At 49.1% G+C, this 22982-nt stretch overlaps 1 protein-coding gene across 1 annotated transcript in view; it reads right to left on the reverse strand.

Annotated features, from left to right (window-relative positions):
* Nucleotides 1-22982, reverse strand: part of CCND3 (cyclin D3) — an 84703-nt gene that overhangs the window by 61004 nt on the left and 717 nt on the right. The gene's annotated exons all lie outside the window — the stretch shown is intronic.

Here is a 22982-nt window from a genome sequence, read left to right on the forward strand (position 1 = left end):
TGGAGGGTGGGGTGTAATTTGCATCTTTATTTTCTTCCTGTCCGTAATGTGTTTTTACAATGATAAAGTTTGTTTTACTTTTATAATTACAATTTTACTATTCAATTCAATAAATTTTAAAATTAAATATAAAAACTAAGTAGATGTTTAAATAATTGCATGAAAATTATTTAAATAATAAAGCTAGAAGGCTAGAAGGAAACACACAAAATGTCAAGAGGGCTGTCTTTGGGTGGTAAGAACTCTGAACAGTTTTTCTAGTTTTTTCCTATTTTTCTATATTGTCCAAATTTCCTATACTGAGCAAGTATTCATTTTATAACTTTTTAAAACCTTTTTAAAAAGTCTGAATGAATCAATGAAGGAGTGAATGCACGGCTTTTCCCAAACCCTGCTCTGTTCCCTAGTTTGAGCCAACATGCAGGAGATTCTTGGATGTCCTCCCTTGCTTCACTATGTGGGATCGGGTCCTCAGAAGGACCCTGTCCACAGAGGTGCCTGGTTCAGGCCTCCAACCACAGTGCCCTCCCCAGATCTGGACACTTGCGTGGTCGTGAGGGGCTGGAGTAAGAATCCCTGGCTCTGGTCAAGATGGTCATGGCACCTGCCCTGCCCTGGCCTCTGCCTCCTAACCCTCCAAACTCCACCCATTCATCTCCAGAGACCACTCAGCTCTCCCAGAAGCCCTCCCCGCACCCTCAAGTTTCCCGACGCTCCCTTGCCTGGGAATACAGTTTAGTAATGACATAAGCTGCACCCCCACATGACATACTACCCAGGAGGACATGCTACCCAGGAGGTGGCATATGTGGGGGGAACAGCTGAGTGGATTTAAATGGGGCATTGAAGAATGGCCAAGTTTGGACAGACAGGGTGGAGGGGAGGAGGATAAAAGGGCGTTCCAGGAAGGGGGGACAGTGTGAGCAAAGTGATGGAAACAGGAACACCCGGGATGTATCAGGCATCCTTGTTGGCAGGAATCGGGTTATAAAGGTGGACGGATGGTATGGACTGAGTGAAGTAAGTCAGACAGAGAAAGACGAAGGCCACACGATCTCATTTATGTGTGGAATCTAAAGAGCAGAATAAATAAACAGCAAAACAGAAACAGACTCATAGATACAGAGAACACACTGATGGTTGCCAGAGGGGAGGGGTGTAAGGGAGCTGGGTAAGAAAAGGTGAAGGGATTAAGAAGTACAAATTGGCAGTTACAAAACAGTCATGGGATGTAAAGTGCAGCCTAGAGAACATAGTCAGGAATGTTGCAACAACTATGTATAGTGCCAGGTGGGTACTAGACTAATCGGTAGGACCAATGCATAAATTATATAAATGTCTAACCATTATGCTGTACGCCTGAAATTAATATAAAATAATATTGAATGTCCACTGTACCTGAAAATAAATAATTTTTTTCAAACAGTTGATTGTGGGTCAAAAGGTAGAAAGGTGGATTGAATCCAGATGCTAGCAAAACCAGAGCGTCATGGTAACTCGAATTTGATTTCACAGGCCCTGGGAAGCCTCTGATGGTCTTGGAGCAGGGGTGCTATAGAAACGCACAGTAATCCAAGTGGGCGCTTGTGAAGGTCTGGGGTAGGCAGCCAAGCGCAGCAGCAGGGAAACTGCAGAGGGGAAACTGCAAACTTTGTTGCCACGTGCAGAGCATGTCCTTAAAGGGAGAAAGTCATACACATGGACTGCTGGCCATGAGTAAGTCACTATTCTACCGACCTAAATGCTGAAACCGTCCTGAGGTGAGATGAGATAGATAGCGTGATCTCACAAATAAACTCGCCCACGGTCATTTTGCTAGTAAGCAGTCGAGCCATGTGAATCATGTCAGCCTGAACCCAGAGGCCAAAATGTCCTTTTCCCATCTCGCTTTTGTCTCTGACATCTTTTATATTCCCCAGCATCTAGCAGTAGGGTGGTTCAGTACATACTAGAATGAGTGAATGAAGAAATTAATGAGCAAGTGATTTGGATCCCAGGCTGGCAAAGAGCCTCTGAGCACACATAAAAAGGGTGGAGGTGGAGCGGAGATGTAAGGTTAAATGGAAAATAAAACAAACAATCGCTTTGTTACCACTTCCTCTGGGGCTGGGTCATGGTTTTTAACGGTGTGCTGAAGGCACATACAGTCTGGCACACGCACATCCACACAGAGACACACAAAGAGCTATTTATTTACTTCCTTTGTGAGGGGTAAATAAAGATCAGGTCAAAACAGGCTCCCCCAAACCGCCGGGGGGTCTTCCCCAGGTGTTGATGCAGCACTTGGTCTACAGAAGCCACAGGTGGCTGCCTACTCGTGTCACCCACCTCCCTTTATGCATGTGTGCATCTGGTTTACCAGGGAGACCTCCTGTGCAGTGGGGAAGTAGGAAAGGGGGGAGGTGGCAGGGTAAGGCTTCCTCACCCCTCCTCCAATGCGGGCCAGAGCAGCAAAAGTCACCCACCCACCCAAAAGAGTCAACAGTGGTATGGCATGGGCGCTGGCCCAAGTGTTGGCAGAAGGTGCTGGAAGGCCCTGCTGGGTTGGGCAGACAATCCTTAGATTGCTGAATATTTCAGGGAGGGCTGGGTCAGGGGGCACCTCTGGGTAAATACCAACCTAGGTGGAGGTACCATCGATCCTCATTATCCCTGGATTCTGTATTTGCAAGTTTGCCTACTCACTAAAATTTACTTGTAACCCCAAATCTATACTCATGCCAATTTCGAGGTCATTTGTGGACACGCACAGAACCGTGAAAAATCTGACGCACGTGTTCTTAGTTGAGGCTGAACAAGGCAGTGCTCTGATTTCTGATATCAGCTCTGATGCTGTAAACAAGTGTCCTTTTCGGTCTATTTAGTGCCACCCTTCTCTGCATTTGTGCCCTGTTTGTTGATTTCACTGTTTAAAATGTCCCCCAAGCGTAGTGTAACTGATCTGCTAAGATCCTAAGTGCCAGACGGCTGTGATGTGCCTTACAGAGAAAATACACGTTAGGTAAGCTTTGTTAAAACATGAGTTACAGTGCTGTTGGCCAGTATTGACAAATCAACAATGTATATTAAATAAGGTGTCTTCAAACAGAAACACACATATACACATGAAACAAGGTATTATAACGATCAGTTGATGAAAATGTTGAGACCAGAGGCTCAAAGGAACCCAACCCTGTATTCCCCTAGGAGCAACGGTTCAGTACTCACTCACTCAGCGTCCGTAGCGCCGTTAGAGAACATAACGACCACGAATAACGAGAATCGACTGTATTTCAATGTAATAATCAGGCAGCCATATCTTTGGGTACCTGTGAGTGCCAGCCTGCAGCGACTCCTCGATCCACCACCCACCATTTCTGAACACCTGCTAAGTACAAAACGCTCCACTGAAAGCCAAAAATACGGGATGCAGACCGGACCCCTGCCCTCCCACTGACCACAGACATAGGGGCATGCGACTCTGAAGGTTTTATTTATTGATTTGGCGTAAATTTGGGGGTTTCTAGACCAGTGTTGGGGCCTAAAACTTTTACCAAATGTTTTCATCATACTGGCAAACACCTGAATCATAATAATAGCTGAACACTTGCTTGTGTGCCAGGCACTGTTCTGAGCACTTGGTGCACATGAAGTAAGGTAGGTAACTATTATTATCCTCATTGGACAGAGAGGGGCACTGAGGCACAGAGAGGTAGAGCGTTAAGAACTCACTTGGACCACACAGCTGCTGGATGATAGAGGGGTTTATGCCACCCCCAGTGACATGAAGGAAAAGACAGACTTCATCATGGAAGGCTCTCAGCCCTCTGTTCCCTTTGCCATGCCACTGGCATTGTTCCGTAGCAAGAGAACACGCAGTGACACAGGGGGGCCACGCAGAGGTGCAGGCAGGAGCAAGCAGAGCCTGAACTGGGCCATGCCTCAGGGGCTACATGGAGAGAAGCTGACACACACAGGCAGACAAAGGGCCTAGGATACGCGGTGCAAGGAAAAGGGAGCAGGGCAACCCTCTGAGGAGGCGAGGGCATGGCGCCTCTCTTCCTGGACTAGCTGGGGGAACTGCAAGGCGAAGAAGGGTCTGGGGAGGAGCTTGACAAACCAAAGGCCCCACAGAGGAAGTGTCCCCACACAGATTTCCACTTTCCAAACCATCCCCTTTCCTGGGGCAGAGAGGTACAGTTGGTGAACTGGAGCCGTAGGTAGTAGGAGGGAGGGATTCCACCCAAACTTGAGCACTGGAAGGACAGCCAGGTTTGGAGGTGGGGTGAAGAGGGTATCTCCCCTAGGCTCAGAAGAGAAGTCACAGAACTCACCAACTGAGAAAAAGTAGATTCCACGCCTGGTATGTGACAGAGAAGTGAAACCGCAACTCCAATGCCTGCCTCACCCCCTCCCTGATGGCACTCCCCCACCCCACCCCCCCACACACACACACTCCCCTGCTATCTACCCCCAGCCCACACTGCACCTTGCCACCCCAAGATGGCAGGCTTCTTGCTCAAGGTGCTGGCCTGCCACATTCTTTCATGGGCTCCCTCTGGGTCTTCTGAGCTGAGCCACAAGGCTGGCTGTCTCAGAACTGCAATGGCCTGGTCTGTCCTCTATGGAGACCAGATGAAACCTGAGGGCTTAAGAGTTCCGTGAGGTAAAGGACTGTGTCTATCTTGTTTTTTTTCTCTTTGGCCCACACTGAACACCACGCCTGGCACATCCGTGACAGACACTCAAAAAACAGACACTGGGTGGATGGAACAAACGAACGAACGAATGAATGAATGATGAGTTAGTGAGTGAGCAAGTGAGCACTGGACCTGAAGACTGCCTGTCAGCATCCAGCACCTGGAGATTCATATCTCCAGAGACACAAACCGTTTCCCTCATTTTTGACAAAGCTCAACCTCCTGCCTCAAGTCTGCTCACTTTCTGTTACTGAGATTGGCCCTTCGAGCTCTGGAACTATCCTTCTGTCACCCGCTCAGTGTCTCCACCTCCTGCTACTGGAGATGGTTACATTTGATCCTCTCAACTACCTAGCTCACTGAGGTGTGAGGCCGTGACCTTCGCTACCCCATCTGAGAACAGCATGGCTTCCTAAAGGGGAGAATACGATACTCGTCAGTGAACCACACCCTGATACATAAGGACCTCCATAAGGACCCCTAAGGAACTTCTGGTCAGGGTGAGGGAGAATCAAACCCTCGACCTGAGATGAGGCAGTCCAGGGGAGAGGGCATTACCCCAGAAGGTACTGGCCCCTCTGCCCTGCCCTCGCCCTCCCCCCAGAAAACTCCATCTGATAACACTTCTCTTAGAGATTCCGCATAGAAAAGTCATTCTCATGCCCGTGACATGGCTCTCTTGGTCCCTTCCCATCTAGAACCTGTGACAAAGGTTGCTAATTGCTCCCCCAGAATCCATTCTCCTTCTTGTACCTTTCACACTAGAAGCCTCAGTGTGGAGGATCTCCAAAGTCCCTTGCAGCTAGCTAAGTGTGGCAGGTGACCAACTTTTGGCCAAAGGGGTAGGTGATCTGGCAATCTTTAGGTCACATCCTGAAAAGGAAGGATAGCCTCCTCCTTCGCTTTTTTCCTTTCCCACTGGCAGGGTACCATGGACCCAGGCAAGGGGGTGGTGTTCTGTCTTCAACCTCCAAGGTGACAGAGGAACAGCATCATGGGAAGAGCTTGGGTCCTCAGCACTGTCAGTCAGGGGGGGCAGATCACCCACCCAGACTCGTATATGAGAAGTTTCCATTCCGTTGTGGCCCACGATTTGTGGGTCTCTCTCACAGCAGTCTAGCCTCCCCCCATGCCTCTCACAGTGCCTTCTTTGGTGCCAGGATGCCCACAGGTAAAAGGTGCGTGACATGGGTCTTGGCCCTTCAGCTCCCTATCACCTAACTCCATCAGATAAGCTCTCCCAAGTGTTGGAGAGGGCCTGTCAGGTAGCTAAGACACCCCTTGAAATCCACCCCCGCAGAAGCAAAATTGAGGCAGGAGGTGATTATTTCCGTCCGTCCCTCACATTACGCTCTTTATTCTTCCCTTATTCTGACCATTTCGCAAATTACTTCTCTCCTTTGTGAGAAAAGGCTCTTCCATGCTCAGGGAAACACTGTACCTTGTCAGGCCAACCTTGTCCTAGGGGGAAGGCAGTGGGGGGGGGCAGAATATGCATGGGCTTCCGGTCAGAGCCCAAGTCGCCTGCTTACCCCTTAGCAGTAGTATAACGCCACGTATCTGTTAGCCTTTCTAAGCCTTGGCTTCTTCCTTTATAAAACAGGGTATTCGTTGCTCACAAGTTTGCGAATTCAAGATTATACACTGGCAACGTCCCTAGCAGTGGGCCTGGCACATAGTAGGTGCTCCCTAAACGGTGGCTATTATTACTGTGGAGACAAGTGTGTGAATATTGAGGACACAACTGGAGGAGAGCCCTGAATGAGCTGCCCAAGGGAGGGTGCTCAGAAAGGGGTTGGAGGAGAGAGTTGGGGAGAAGAGACTGTGGCCAGAAAGAGGAAGAGAGAGGTAGAGTGGGAGGGACATGAGGAGAGAGGAGAGGAGAGGGCTCAGCGGTGCCCGCATTGGGCAAGAGGGTGGAAGGCGCAGCTGTGGTGTCTATCAGCTGCCTCCAGCTCACACAATTCCTGTGCCATCTCACGTTGTCCCCAGCCCTGCACTTCTGTCTGGGGGGGCCACCCCCTCAGCACCACGACCATTGCTGCTGCACCGTCAGCTGCTGTTTCTTTCCTCATCTTCCTTCCTGCCTCTGATAGGGCAGAAGGTGGGGATGGGAAGCAGCTGCCTTGCCCAGCAACCTCCCTCCTCCCGGAGGCTGGAGCTCCCCAGCGTGGCGGGGAAGAGCCCAGGCTCGCAGACAGAGAGGCTGGCTTCCATCCCGTGCTCTAGCCTGTAAGAGCCGGTGACCTCAGGAAGTTATGTTTGTCTAATCCTTCAATTTCCTCATCCATACAAAGGGGTATTAGGGCTTCTGGGAGGAAGGAATGAGATCATGCACGGTGAGCGCCTAGCACCATGGCCGGCCTGTATCAAATGTGCAGTAAATGTTAGCAATCAAGCAGGCTTCTCGGGCACGCGAACTGTGTCGTCACACAGAAGCCCCTGCGCAGTCGTGCCCCACACCTGGCTTAATGCTATGTTGTCACCATCTTGAGATTCTTAATCATGTTTGAACAAGGGGCTCTGCAAATTGTGTAATTGGTCCTGGCTTTTGTTAGTATGCATTTATTGAGTCTGCTCGTGGGGTTTGGGGGTAGCTGTGTGAGAGAGGAGGTGCCTAGCAGTCTGCTGGAGATGTGGGCCGTTCCAGGACTTTCGGGACATCAGAGTCATTTAAGTACAGTGATGGAGGGCCCTGCCCGGTGGCCAGCAGGTAGGGACTGCGAGGGAGTGAGACCTCCCCCACGTAAACCCTCACTGGACATTGGGGATGTGTGGGGGTGCCCTCCCCTCAGACTACCAGGCCAGTGGGCAGCCCCGGGAGCCCACCACTACCTTCCTCTTTCAACCATCTTCCCACCAAGGGCAAAAGTGCCCGACGTACCTCAGAGCAAACACCCACCCACTTGCCCCCTGGATTTAAACCTCTGTCTGCCAGGACACAGGCCATGTACAAGCTCAGGAGGATATCCCGAGTCCCTCCATCTTTAGGACATAGAAGTAGTACGTGGTGGGCACCAGCACTGCCCAGAAAGCCCTCAGTGCCCGGGTCTAGCTGAGTCTCTCTGTTCAGGGTGGAACTGGAATAGGGGTGACATAGAAGAAGGGGTGTTACGTACTACTCCTGGTGGCCCAAGAGGTTGGCCTGGCCCCAAGAGATGGAGAAGATCTGCTCCTTCTAGCTCCTTGATTTAAACTCCCAGGCTAGCAGATCTAGAAAGTAGTCTGGAGTGTTTGGGGCAATGACTTGAAGCCTCAGGGATATGGAGCTTTGCAGGGGGTTCCTTGGAGCTGGGGGTACCCCCAGGCACTATGATGAGGAATGACCTCCCATGGAGGTCATAAGCCACCTCAGAAGGCACATCTTGTACCTGCTGTCTGTCTCCCCTACTGGACTGTGAGTTCCCAGGGGGCAGGGCCCACCCACAGTGAGGGCTGGCCAGATGTTTGCAGACCCAGACATCAGGACCACTGCATCCCCTCCTCCCCATCCCCCCACCTCACACTGCCTGGGTCGTGCCTCAGCTTTCCCAGACTTGCCACCCCAGCCCAGCCCTCTTCTGTTCCTGGGCCTTCCTGGAGCAGCTCACGTGTGAGTCCAAGGGTGGCCCAGCCTGGCAGGTGGAGCCCAGCGCTGGATGAGGCCCCACTCCATCCGCGTCCGGCCACCTGTCCTGAGTACTCACTCCCTTCCAGACAGCTGGAGAGCGGCCCCAGAGCCTTTGGTTAAGGGGGAGCGAGTGTGGGAAGGTTCTAAGGGAGCTAAGCCAAGGCCGAGGGAGGGCCTCCTAGCTGCTGGGGGTACTGAGTGTGCACGTATGGGGGTGGGGTGGGGGAAGGCACTTGGGAGAAGTGGGAATTGGAGGTGGGATCAGAAACTGGAATGTGGAGTTCGTTCTCCTGGGGGCACAGCTGTTTATTTTGATCTCTCCTGTCAGCTGCTGCATATTCCTTATCTTGGGGCTCAATCCAGACTCCACCTCCTTCTCTGTTGCTGAGCTGGGGAAGGCAGATACAGTGGGATACAGTCCTGCTCCACGCTCTCACCATCTTAGCTCCTCGCTGCCCAGGCTGCCAAAAGGGACGAGGAGAAAGCAGGCCCCCCCAAACAAATGCCTGCCCCACACTTCAGACCCACGCTGTGCCCATCCACAGGTAACTGGGTCCTGAAAGTGAGTCATCTAACATCAAGACCCACCGCCAACTGCCATCCACCTGAGTTGATCACCCCAGAGTTGCCTGCATATTTCAGTTTTATTGGTGCCATAGGATCTAAAGGGCCAGCAGATAGTGTTGCCTTAGCTGGGAACTTGGGGCAGAGGTAGCTGTCAACTCCCAGGCCACACACGGCTCTCCTCTAGGTGGTCACACTGTACTCCTCATGCCGAAGTTTTACTTCGCACTTACTGTCTCCGATGAGATGCTATGAAAATAAAAAGACTGATTTTCTATATAGTTATGGAAACACAACTCATGACTTGTTTTGCATTTTTCATGTTATAAGGAACCAGAACATTTAGCAAAAGAGAAAAAAGTAGAAAAAAAATCACCCATAGTTTCACTGCCCCAAAAAACAACCACCGCTAACATTTCAGTACATTTTCCAGTCTTTTCTCTATTTATGTGTGTGTATGTGTGTGCGCATAAAATATTTAGTTGTAAATATATTGTATGTACGATTTTGCATTCTGATTCTTTTCCTCAACGTTACTATATAAGTAATTTTTGTGATAGCACATATTTTTTGCAATTCACATTTTTAATGGCTATCTAATATTTCACTTGACATAAAGTTGACCCTTGAACAACATGAGTTTGAACTGCATAGGTCCACTTATACATGGATAGTTTTCAATAAACGCTGTAAATGTATTTTCTCTTCCTTATGATCTTCTTAATAATTTTCTTTTCTCTAGCTTACTTTAATGTAAGAATACAGTATATAATACATGTAACATACAAAATATGTGTCAACCAACTTTGTGTTATCGGTAAGGCTCCCAGTAACAGTAAGCTACTAGTAGTTTAAGTTTCGGGGGAATCAAAGTTACATGTGGCTTTTTGACTTCACGGGGCTTGGCGGCCCTCACCCCATGTTGTTCAAGGGTCGACTGTACTAGACTTTGCTTGACCATGCTCTACTGTGAGGCATTTCAGTTGTCCCCAATTTTTGTCACTGTGTATAATACTTCGATGAAAATCATCAGTTTTTTTCTACTGATGAATTACTTAAATTATGGTTGGCGCCTGGCAAGTAGAATTACCAAGGCAGAGGGTCAGGATATTTTGGAGGCAATTGATTTCTGAAGGGAGCATTCACCACGTGACAATGCCACCAGAAGGGCAAGAACATGAACCTTTAAATCCACTACAGTGTAAGGACACCACTCCCTGTTAGGGATCTTTTTGTGTGCCTAAGTCAGGGTACCTTTTGTAGACTATTCGTTTTTTTGCTACTGAGCCACTTCCCTTTGGGGGATTCCCTCTCCTCTTGTGCAAATCCAGGAGCCAGGCTGTCTGACCGGCATCAGAGAAACTGGGGTGGGGGGCCAGCCCATCCATTCCTACCATGCTTAGCCAGGCAGACGTGACTGGTCAGCTGCTGTCATCTCTCTGTAGGTTCCTCTGCCCAGCCCTCAGGCACTTTGTCAGTTTCTGCCCATTTCCAAACCTGGTTTTGCAGCCTTTCTCGCGAGTCTATGAATTCCCAAACTTCTCCCAATACATTCTCTTTGCCTTATACTGGACAATCCATCTCTGTTGCTTGAGAGTACTAACTGATATCTTGCCAACTAGTGTTTTCAAAATTGCAAGGCAGGATATTTGACTGGGTCATGAAGTCAGGAAGCTCATCATGACCAGCATTTTCAAAAAATGAAACAACAGAATAAAAGTACATCATCTGGAGTAAGGTAAGTATTATTTCATGAAACCTGTTTGTTATACACACACACACACACACACGTGTGTGTTTGCATGCGTGTGTATAAAATGGTTTAAAAGAAAAACATTTCTAGTTTTGAAAAACACTGTCCTAATTTGAGTTACTTGGGAACAAAGAACAATCTCCCCTAGGTGTTCTTCATATTTCTCCCCAAATCTTTAGTACCTAGGAAAATGTAATTCCTTGCCAAGAGGACAGTATATTTCAAGGTCCTCCCACTATTTTTTCCCCATCCCTAGCTTGACATCTCCTCCTACCCTTTACACAATGATACTTAATGATAATGGACATCTTTTCCTCCTGGTCTTTAAATTATTATATAATGGCACCAATATTCTACCAGCTACTCAGGCAGAAATATTCCGGGGTCATAATTCTTGACTACCGTCATTCATTCATGTACTGAGCACTGACCGTCACCTAGGAAGAGAGAAGACATGTGAGCAGCCAACTACAACACATGGCAACTACTTCATCTTAGAAGTATGCATGGTGCCTAACAGAGAGAGGGAAGAGCGATTTCACAGAGCAGATAATTCTTCCTACCCTTCTACCAAATAATTACTAAGTTCTGTTGCTTCTACCTACAAAATATTTACTAAGTTCTGTTGCTTCTACCTACAAAATATTTTGCCAAATCACCCCCTCATTTCCATTTCTACTGGCGTCACCCTAGTTTCAATCCTTTTTATAGCTTTTGTGTAGACTTTCTCACCAATTCTACTTTTCTACTGCCCTAAAAATCATCTTAAAACAGTTCTGATCATGTCGCTTCCTTTCTCAAAAGCCTTCAATGGCTCCCCGTTACCTACTAAATAAAGTCCAAACTCCCTAGTTAATTCAGCTTCTTCACCATCGCCCCACATTCCTTTCCAGCTCTATGTCCCACTAGGCCAGTTATGCTCTAGAACCGTCAGCAAGGTTCTCCCTTTTCAACTACATATCTGTCTGAGACCAGATGTTCTTCATATACACCCGCTAAAACAACTTATTGCAACTGACTGAAGCAGATCTGATAATCCAGCTGTCTTCTATTAAGTCAGGCATTAAAGAGATTTGCAAAAACGTAAAACAAGGCCGCACTTCTCAGTAATTTTTTTTTTTTTTTGCTTTGGAACATACAATTATCATTTTATAAAAAACATGTTGCTCTGTTAACATGAAATGAGTCTCTTATTGCTACTTTAAAGGAATTAACAAGAATTTTTTAAATTTCTCATTTAAAAATTTTTAATAGAAATTAAATGTCAGGAGCTACAACCTTCAAAAACAAAAGCTCTTTGGTGTCTTTAACAATGTTTAAGGATTTTAAGTGTTCCTGAGTCCAGAAAGTTTGATAACTATGGCCTTACGTCGAACACATCAGTTTAAGCAGACACAGTCTTTGAAACACCCCAGCCCTCTCCATTCTTTACTATATTCATGTCTCACCACCTTGCCCCAGTGTGTAACTAGAGTTTTTAAACCATTAAAAAAAACCCAAGAAGTGATCATATTAAGAATTATTGTTATAGAAATAATTAATAATTCTAAAAATAGCCACTCATTATTGTAGAATCGATAATAATATAAAGAATTGGTCAGCCTGACAATTGCCATAAAATGAGAATAGAAAAATGATAATATGGTTTTCAGTAAAAAAAAAAAAAAAAAAAAAAAAGATATTCAGAAAAGTAAAAACACACAAAAGCAACCACCATTTAAAATTGCTCCTGAATAGAATTTCTAATCAAGTCCATGCCTCTTTTATTTTCTCAATGGCACCTCTGAGAAGAAATTCCTGGTTAATCCATCCAAAAGCAACTGCTCTTTTCCTCTAGATTCCCACAGCACCGTCACAAACCTTTCTTGTGGCCCAGGGAGCTCATAAGAACCTGTAAGCAAGTGCATACTGAATTCCTAAATGTGCACATTTAACTATCACAAATTCAATTATATCTACTGGAGAAGACAACCACCAACCACAGAAACCTACATATTGTTTATAAAAGGTGGTCCCTTATCCCAAGCTCAACATAACGTTCAACCAAAGACTTGGCCACCTGTCCCAATAAAAACTGGCTATGCTGGAGATTCTTAGAAACGGGAGAAAATGCACAAACTATGAATACTAATTTTTATGAGCAGTTTAAGAAGACTTTCATAGTAACTTTGAAGCATATTTCGTTTTTACACTGACTTTGAATCCAACACTGCATAAAATGTGGCCCAACCATAAAAGAAGATTGGACGAGACCTCTGAGACCTATAGTTGTTGTTGGAAGGAAATGCCACGTGGGTGAGCCCAGGAGGACAAGACCCAGTCGTGTCCTCTGGACAGGGTACGTGGCATCCACTCGTGGCCAGGGCTGCTGCCCATTTTGGGCTGGAGTACCTTGAAGGTCAAGGTTGCAATTCTAGCACTAGGACCCAGCTTAACCACCAACTCCAAAGGTGTGCCTTTAAACACCACCCTGGTGCCACACCCCTGCCAAAGCTTGAGAGTCAGGGAGAGAAAGGAAAGAAAAATGAGCGTTGGAGGGGGAGCTGGAGGAAGCTTGTTTTCACCATCACCATAGTTGGGGCGGCTGTGGTCAGGCTGATTCATCCAGGGCTCCTCAGCCCCTGCCCCACCTAGCAAAGCTCACATCACCACCACCCACTCCTGCTTCCTGGGTCGTGTGTGACACCTGACCTGCCTGCTGGAGCAGGGCTGGGCCCTCCTTCCTCCTTCCCTTCCATCTTGCTTGGCTTGGTGGGGACATCCCTGAAGGTCCGGCCAGGAGCTGCATGGGGGGAAGTTCTGGGCTTGCCTGGGGGACTCGTATCCACACCATCACACCTCCACACAGACAGGCATGTCACACACAAATACATGGTCACACACAGAGGCAACTCAGGGGTCTACCAGCCTGCTCTACCTATCCCAACGTTGTGTTCAGGGCAATGTCTCAACAGGGCACCTGGTATCCTCACACGCCCCCTGGTGGCTGGGCGCACACATGCGTGTACAGGCACAGACGACGTGCGTGAGAAGTAAGGTCAGCGTTCCTTCAGTCACCAGGCTCTCAGTACTGACCGGCTAAATGACCTAGAGCAAGTTACTTAACCTCTGTCCTTCGCCTATAAAATACGGAAACCTCATAGGATCATTTTGAGGAACAAATGAGAAATGAGTTAATAAATACATGTATTTATTACACTTACTTATTTACAAATGGTGTGTAGTATATATAGGCAGTTACAACAGTCCCTGACAGGTGGAGGTATTGGGAAAAGATATGCTGTTATTATCCCCAAACATCTTTGCTGCCATGGGCCTGGGAAGAAATGAAGGTTCAGAGACATCCACACAATCGATTCCTACAAGGAATACCAAAAAGGACTCCCAGGACCTGTGTCAGAGGAAAGGCAGGGAAGAAGCAGGGACAAGTGAAGACTTTCTGAGGACCACCCAGGAGGCACCGAGCTCATGTCTAGTAACTGTAACGAGAGTTTTGCGTTAGAGCCCAAGAGGCTGGGCCCAGGCAGAAAAAGACTCCGTTTCCTTAGAGACCAGGAGACCTGAGAGTAAAACTCAGCCTGGTCAGGTGGAAGCTAAGTCAATTCCAAGAACAGATGGAGGCTGCCCCTAGGACCCGCAGGCACCAGCTGACGGGAAGGGGAACAGAGAGGGCCTGGGAGAATCTGGCCTATGCAAAGCCACTGAGTCCATTCGAGAGTTTGTAACCCAAAGATCCTCTCCCACTGTGAAGAAAATAGATTCCACATCTGAACAGTCTCCAAGTTTGTGGTTCTGTAACAGATACTGCTTAGAGAAAAGGGGATGGAGCTGAAAGGAAAGGAAAAAGCAGCCTTGACTCTCAGGGGCCTTGTGTTGGGAGGGAACAGCATTCCTCTCCTCCATAATCCAAAGACAGCTTGTGAAATCCACTCACCAGAGAGGAATAAATCCTCCCCTGGGTCTTACTCAGAGCTGGTTCTGACCAGAGCACCCAGCCGAATGAGCTTAATAAACCGGAGCTTAGGAAAGAGTCAGACCAGACAGATGCCGCCATGGGGACAGGCAGCATGGGGGCCCTCTGTGCCCCATCCGCCCTCCCTTCCCCTGGCCAGTCCTCTCCTCCTTCCACAGCCTCTAACTCCTCCAGCTGGAGCTCAAGTTGGAGCCCACACTCTGCATCTGTCTGAGGCCCTGCTCAGGCTTCCTTTCCCAGAACACAGGGCCCCCAGGGGAGGGGGCAGAAGGAGAGGCCTGGAGGGAAGAGAACACAGAACAGGAGGGAGGGTGAGCTGGAGCAGACAAAGCTGGGGCCAGATCTGGGAGTTTCTGGGACAGCCCCAATTTCAAGTATTCTGTTCAACTGTCTGACCACAGGCCAGAACTTGCGGGCTGATTTTTATTTTAGAAAACAGGGTGAAATTAAGTAATAGATGGGACGGGGAGGAAAGAGAACAGAGCTGCCTCTTTGGTTTTGGGTAAGCCCCGGGTCCACCCCAAGGAGCTCAGTCTGTGAGATGACTAGATCGATGACACAATGACGGAGGCTATCACTTATAAGGTCTTATGCCATTTGGCACTTGGCTGGACTTTGTGTATTCTCTCATGAGCCTAGTGCGGAGTGCGGCTCCAAAGCCTCAGCCCCCTACTCTGAGTAACTACTCTGTGCCTCAGTTTCTTTGCTATAAAGGTATGATAATAGTGCTTCCCTCGTAGAGCTGTTGTGAGGACACAGAAAGCTCACATTTGTCATAGAGTAAGCGTACAATGAACGTTAGCCATTTTTGGACTACTACTCAGCCGTAAAAAAGAATGAAATCTTACCATTTGCAACAACATGGATGGACCTAGAGGATTTTATGCTGAGTGAAATCAGTCAGACAAATACCATATGATCTCACTTATATGTGGAATCTAAAGAACGAAATGAATGAACAAACACAACAGAAACAAACTCATAGATACAGAGACCAGATAGATGGTTGACAGATGAAAGGGGGTTGGGGGGAAGGGTAGAAAAGGAGAAGGGATTAAAATACAAGTTGCCAGATATAAAAACAGTCATGGGGACGTAAAATACAGCATAGGGAATACAATCAATAATATTGGAATAACACTGTATGATGTCAGATGGGTACTAGACTTATTGGAGTAATCACTTTGTAAGTTATATAAATGTCTAATCACTATGTTGTACACCTGAAACTAATATAATATTGTACATCACCTGTAATTGAAAAAATTTTTTAAATAATACATGTTTTTTAAAAAAATTAGCTATTGTTAATCTTCATAATGACCCAGTGAGGTAAGGACTATATTATGCCCACTTTCCAGATGAGGAAAACAGTTTCACCCAGCCAGGAAGGAGACAAGCTAGGACTCAAACCAGCGTGGGTTCTCTACTGAGCACAGGCTCTCAACGCCTCCATGAGAGAAAGCACGGGTTAGTGGTTATGCGCACAAACTTTACAGCCAAATGGTCAGACTCCAGCTCAGCCCCTGACCAGGTATGTGGATGGAAGCAAGCTGCTTAACCTGTGATGCCTTGGTTTGCTCATCTAGAAAATGGGTATCCTGCCTCATAAGGCTGTTGGAGAGAGTACATGAGTTACTAAGTGCTTGGAACATTACTAACGTGTTCCCCCAAAAATAAGACTATAGGGACGGAGTCCCAGAGAGCAGTTTCCAGGCTCTCAGCCCCTGTGGAAACGTGCTGGCTCACTTATTAGATGGCCATCAGCTGTAATCAGATGGCCATCAGCTGTAACTAGTTGGCCATCAGTTGTAACCGGTTAGCCACATAACTGCCGTGGCTAGGCTGGCAAGTTGGTTGGTTGACAGAGAAGCGGACGACAGATTGCGCATCGTGTGGCTCCTGCTTCTTGTATCTCCAATCCAGCCGCCAGCGAGAACATAGTGGTATGAACCCCCCACCTGTGGCTCCGTTGGTGTTCCTTTTAGGTCTCACCATATTCTGTGTCCGCCCACTGAGAGCGGAAGCAGGACCAGAGACCCTGTATGACACATGGCGCAGCAAGCAGGATATGGTGCCTGCCAGATTTTTCAAAGGAGTAATGGAGCAGTTTATATGTATGAAAGCTCAGTTTTGGGAGGCCCGTGAGGAGCGGCGCCGGGGACAGGAGGCACAGTCGGCCTGGGAGACTCGAGCCTCCCGATGGCACACCACCCTCTTGGCCATAGAAGGTGTCTCCTTCCTTTTGGTGATCTGCTGCTGCTGTAGGTTGTGTCCGAGGGTTGTGGACATCTTACACCGAGGCCACCACCCACTCGGACACCTGGCACGGCGAGCAGGATTCCAGCCAGGTAGAAATGGCGTCTGACTCTGGGCAGGAGGACAGGTGGCCCCCACACAGTGTGTGGTACCCGGTGGCCACTGTTCTCAGAAGTTGGACCCCCAAGGGGCGGTGGGAGGACATGGATGGCTCTCTGGCCAGCGTGGAGAGGGCCCGGCAGGCTCTGGCTGAGCAGTTGCCGGAGGAGGGGAAGGGTACAGCCGGCCCGTGTGGGCTGGATGTTCCTCACCGCGTTGCGTGGTAACATGGAGGACGCGCTTAATGAAATAGACCTGCTAGGAGACCAGCAGCCCCGGTGGGAGGTGCTGGAAGCTCGGGACCGCCAGTTAAAGGAGGTTCTCACCCCGCTGCGTCATAACTCGGAGGAAGTGCTTACTGAAATAGCCCAGGTGCGGGACCAGTAGCCCCGGTGGGAGGCACTGGAAGCTCGGGTCCTCCTGTTAGAGGAGGTGCGACATGGTGGAAACTCTGAGGCAGAGGCGGACAACGCGAGTGGAAACAATGCAGCTCCCAATCCCCACGACCAGCCAATCATGCAGCAAAAGTTGAAGCATGAACAACCTTTGGGCCGTGGGGGCGTTGCTGCCGGTAACCCAGCTGTGACTGCGTTCACAACCTACACCCCTTACACTCCCACTGAGTTGCAGGAGCTGGGGAGGCGGTACAGACAGCGCCCTGGAGAGCCAGTCTCGGCTTGGCTACTACGTTTATGGGATGAGGGGGCAGACAGCATTCTCTGCTCCCCAGGCGAGATGGAAAAGCTGGCCTCCGTGACAGTGCATCCGTCCCTGCGACAAAGGTTACAGAACTGCCACAGGTTGACCCAAGACCAGGGCAACCACACTCTAATGGAGTGGCTCACCACCTGTGGTACGCACAGTATGGGGAGAGGCTGGTGGGCTGCCAGGCACCGAGTAAATGGCAGTCATATACGGAACTTACTCAAATCATCTGTGAAATGGGTATGAGACATGCTATGTTCAACCCTAACATGCGGGGGCTGGATGACAGGCGTTTTACAGCCAGCATGAGAGATCTGGTTTTGGATACTGCCCCTGCGAGTGCTTTTGGATCCTTGATTGCCCCTATGTGGGGCAGCGGATCCATGAAGTTACCATTGCCATGGCCACCCTAGGGGATGTTGAAAGCCTGAGGCAAAGAAAGTTAAGACAGGAGGTCCGAGAAGTCAAGACCTGGAAGCCCAAATCAAAGGTAAGGGGGCAAGGTTGTGGGCCTCAGAGAGTAACACGCGCACAGATATGGCGTGATCTTGTGGCAGCAGGGGTTGATCTGGAAAAAATAGACCGACAACCCAATGCACTCTCGTTGGAACTTTGGAAACAGTTGCATCCGGAACAGCAATTCCGGCGAAGCCTAAAGGAGAAGTCTGGGAAAGCGTGACCCGTGTCCCTCCAGGACTTCATGCGGCCCTTGAGGACAACTCCTTTCAGCTTGATGAGGTGGGGGGCCAAGGTACCCGGTCAGAGGGGACGAGCAGGGACCGGAGGCCCCACATGGAACTGTCCATACATTGGTCCCCTTCTAATGTGCAGAGGGTTTTGGCCCTAGTTGACACTGGCACAGACTGCAGTCTTGTCTATGGGAACCCAGAACTGTTCCCCGACCAGCAATCTGCATTGATGGTTACGGGGGAAAGACTGTGACTGTGAAAGCTCTTTCCTTACCACTGGGTATAGGAAGGCTTCCTCCAGCCCCTGGAACCTCCACGGTGTATGTCTCCCCCGTCTTAGAATAGATTCTAGGGGTGGACGTGCTACATGGCCTCAGTTTACAGACATTGGTTGGTTGGCAGAGAAGTGGATGGCGGATTGCGGATCGTGTGGATCCTGCTTCCTGTCTCCAGCCCAGCCGCCCCCAAGAATACAGTGGTGTGAACCCCTATCCGTGGCTCTGTTGGTGTTCCTTTTTGGCCTCCCCATACTCTGTGACCACCCACAAAGAGCGGGAGCAGGACCAGAGATTGTGTATGACAAAGACCTAACTGGAAAATAAGTCCTAGCATGATTTTTCAGGAGGACATCCCCTGAACATAAGCCCTAATGCGTCTTTTGGAGCAAACCTTAATATAAGACCCAGTCTAATTCTCGGGGAAACACGGTAGTATTTATCACCTCTTTCTCTGAGCATGCCCTCCATGGTGTCCTCTGGCCACATGCCTTGAAACTGCACTCTGTCCTCACACTGGGCTGTGTCTGCTCTGTACCTGGGGCCCCAGTGGCTCTGTGTCCCCCAGTGGGTCTGAGGGGGCAGCAAGCAGATCTGGGCTGACAAAGGAGGCACCAAGCAACCCCACTCCTCCCCCTTCTTCCAGAGACACCGCCTCAGTCCCCTGCTCTCTCACCTTAGGAGTGGCTGTCCTGGGGGAATTTCAATCAGGGTGGGAGAACTGGTCAGGCCACTGAGGTCAAATAGTTTTAGAGAGGCGTGGCTTTTGAGGTCCCTTAAAGGAGATAACATGGGTGCCCTGTTATGCCTTTGAAGAGTATGAAAAGCAATGCCCTTGAGGGCTGCTGGCCTTGCCCATTGCGCCAAACACTTGGGTTTTCTATCTCAAAGGCAAAGGAAGGTCAGGGAAGGGAAAGAAAGTGTGGGAGGGAGGGGATCCCAAACCTGCAGAAGGGAGCCTGCCCCAGGGGCAGAGGCCTGAATAGTTTGGCCTGAGCTGGGTTGGAACCTAAGAGGCATTTTATGGAGGTTGTGCAGGGTCAAAAATTGCTTTCTGGGCTCCGGGGTGTAGATGGGAAGAGGCTGGGGAAGAGGATCCACACAACCAGCTGGCGGCGGATGGACCAGGTGGCGCTCTTCACCCAATCCAGCTGCTCGTGGGGCGACACAATGGACAACAGCCCCACCTGGTGGACAGATGGGGACCAGCAAGGCCCAGCGAGTGCGGAGGCGCAAAGGGACGACAGACGGAAGAAGCCCATGAGTAATCACACCGGAGGTTTAAGGTGGAAGAGGCTTTGGGGGTCTCTAGGCGGCAGAAGACCATCGTGAGCATGTGCTTTAGACTCCCCTAGGCGAGGCACTGACTTCTTCAGATGGGGATTAGGCAATTATTTGTTAGAAAGTTCTTATGCTTTTTAGAAATCCGGCTCCACGCGTGCCCCTTCCCCCATCTGGGGGGGGGGGCTTCCAAAGGAGCACAGCTGTGACACCCCTCCTAAATCTTCCTCCCATTTGGTTCAGCCTTCCCCAGTTTGACCTCAAACTTTCAGCCATTGTATCTTCTTTTTTCAGTGGGGTTTTTGTGTTTTGTTTTAACCAGACTAACTTCCAAGGAATCACTTCCAATTCTGGACCCAAACCCCTCCCCCACCCTGCCCACGAACAAAGCAGCATCCTTTTTAATACATCTTTGGATTTCAGTCTCTGTTGCTCAGGGGAAGCTGGTGCTCTGTTTGGCAGTGAATTAAGACTTCGAGAGCACAAGCTTAGAAATCGGATAGACCAAGTGTTCAAACCTGAGCTCCACCACTAACTAGCTGTGTGACCTCAGGCAAGTCTCTTGGCCTTTCTGAGCCTGTTTCCTTATCAGTATTGGGGATAGAGGCACTCACTACCTGAAGTGGTGATTAGTAAATAAGATAAGGCAGGAAAACATGTAGGATAGCCCCTAACTGGCCATTATAACCACATTCCTCTGAGGAATGTAGGGCGGTAGGGAGTGCTTTGAGAAAAGCAAGGTGAAAGGGCAGAGAGGAGAAAAGAAGACTTTCTGGAGTTAGCCTTCCCCAGTCAGTATGAATCCCAGGTGAAATCCAAAAAACGGGTACCTTGTTCCAGTCCCACTTCCAGGGGCGGCTCTGGCCACACCCTCCTGTTGTAACTGGGCAGGCCTCGACCGGTCTTTAAAACTCAGAGGGTTTAAAATTTAAATGTCTTTGAGGGCAAGACAAACACACCAAAATAAACACATCTACCAATGAAAGGGAAACTTGGCAAGGGCCCCAGAACTTTCCCCACCCCAGCCCTCCCTAAACTTCCTCTTGTGGTTTCTCAAGAGTACAACCTGTTCTCTCCCCAGCCTGAAGAGTGCCTGGGGCAGGGGGCTGGGCGCACGGAAGGTTCCACTGCACCCCACCTATGATGAGAGAGGAAGGCGTGTGTGTGTGTGTGTGTGTGTGTGTGTGTGTGTGTTGCAGCCTGGAGGCCTGTCGAGTTCTCAACTTTCACATCCTGCTTACCAGTTACCTTGGAGGCCACCCTCTACCCTCCAGCCTGAGCATCAACCCCTGTTCCCCAACACACACCCCTCTAACAAATATAGATGGTAGGGGGTGGTTTGACTGCAGGCAAAGAGACACAGCGTCAGGGTCTCTCCAGATCTGTGCAGAGGGCTCTTGGGAGAAACCCAAACGTTCAGAAAGGTAATGGGAAAATGGCTGTAATCTATGGAATCTCTGCCCCATGGCCTGGTTTGCATCACGGGCATTGTCCCAGCCTGCCTGGAGGGGTGAGGTCGGGTCCACAGACGCAGCTTTGCGATGCAGCAGCTCTGGGGAAGAGAGGTGAGCATCTTAAGATTGCTTCCACTCCTTGACGATCTTCCTTACTCAGCTAAGTTGGATTGTTCCTCCTGGAATCTAGAATATGAGGATCTCTGCTATTCTTAAAGATTTCCAACAAGAGAGGTGCCTTGGTTTCCCAGCTACCAGATTCTGGCACATCTCATCTATGTTGAGTTCTTTCTTGCATCAAACCTTGGTGTGTTCCTCTTGCTGACTGAAGCTTAGGAAGTTCATGCGCTGACACACACACAAGGCCTTTAGGAGAGGATACCAGCCAGCTCTGTGCTGTTACCTCAACCCTATTTCAGGCCTTCTGGGGCTCCCTGTGAACAGCACCAGCACCCACGCTCATACAGGACGATGGCGTCCCTTTTGGAAACTCCTAAGCCCTTGGTTCAAGTGCACATTCTATGTGGTCAGTCAAGGAGGCAGGCTTGCCTAGTAGTTAAGAACAGAGCCTCCTAAGTCATGTGAGTTGGCTTTAAACCCCAGCTCTGCCATTTATTTCTCGTGTCCTCCTTAGGAAAATTACTTCTTTTTGCCTCAGTGTCCTCATCTATAAAATGGAGATAATCCTAGTGCTTACCTCATAGGACTGTTTGGAGGATTAAATGAGACATTACACCTAAAACATTTAGAAGAGTATCTGACAGCACCATTAAGCATTAGCTAGTATTCTGAACCCTTGAGGGAAGGAACAGGGAGGAGAAGGTCCCAAGGTCTGGGCATAGACTTGGATCCTGCTGGAATTCTCAGAGATGCTTTTGATTCTAACTTCCAGGGGGATAGAAGCTCTGACTTGTTTCCCATTATGTCCCCAACATCTAGCCTGTGCAGACGGTATGACCACAGCAGACAGTTGCTGAATTCATAAATTGTTGTCAGTCATCTCTCAAAGGAGCCCAGGAACTGAAAGAGCAGAAAAATCTGCAGAAAACCAACGGGAGAGCCAGTTCTCTTCATCCTTGTTGGGTCCCAAAGAGAATTGCGGTGGGGGGCACAGAACAAGATTTGTTAGAAGAAGCAGTCCTAGAGTCCAGGGCTGGGGAGTGGGTGCCCCAAGATTGTGTGGACTGTCACATCACTCCCAGGTGGACCTTCCCAGCTGCATCTAGCTGGGAATTTCTGGGTTCTTGGGGACCAGCCCAGAAACTTGCCTTCCCCTGAATTCATCATGTTCATTCCCACTTCTTCATTCCTAGACAGGGGGTTAAAGAGAGCAGGAAGTGCTTTTGGGTCCCTGTGTTACCCCAATGCCCAACAACACAATCAGGGTTCAGTACCACTCTGTGGAATGAGTAAGTGTCCCCCAAGACTTCCCACCACTTCTCTGCCTGGTGACCATTCATCATTCAGAACCCAACTCAAACATCCTGTTCTCTCTGAAGCCTCCCAGCCACCTGAGCTTGGAGACTTATCTCTGTTGATCATGACGCATACTAGCTGTTGGGTACATCACATCATCGCACCCTCAGCATCCAATACAATCCCAGACATACAGGTGCTCGGTGCTTGCAAATGAATATATCA

This window comes from Rhinolophus ferrumequinum, chromosome 3, assembly GCF_004115265.2.
Source record: "Rhinolophus ferrumequinum isolate MPI-CBG mRhiFer1 chromosome 3, mRhiFer1_v1.p, whole genome shotgun sequence".
Classification (NCBI taxonomy): domain Eukaryota; kingdom Metazoa; phylum Chordata; class Mammalia; order Chiroptera; family Rhinolophidae; genus Rhinolophus; species Rhinolophus ferrumequinum.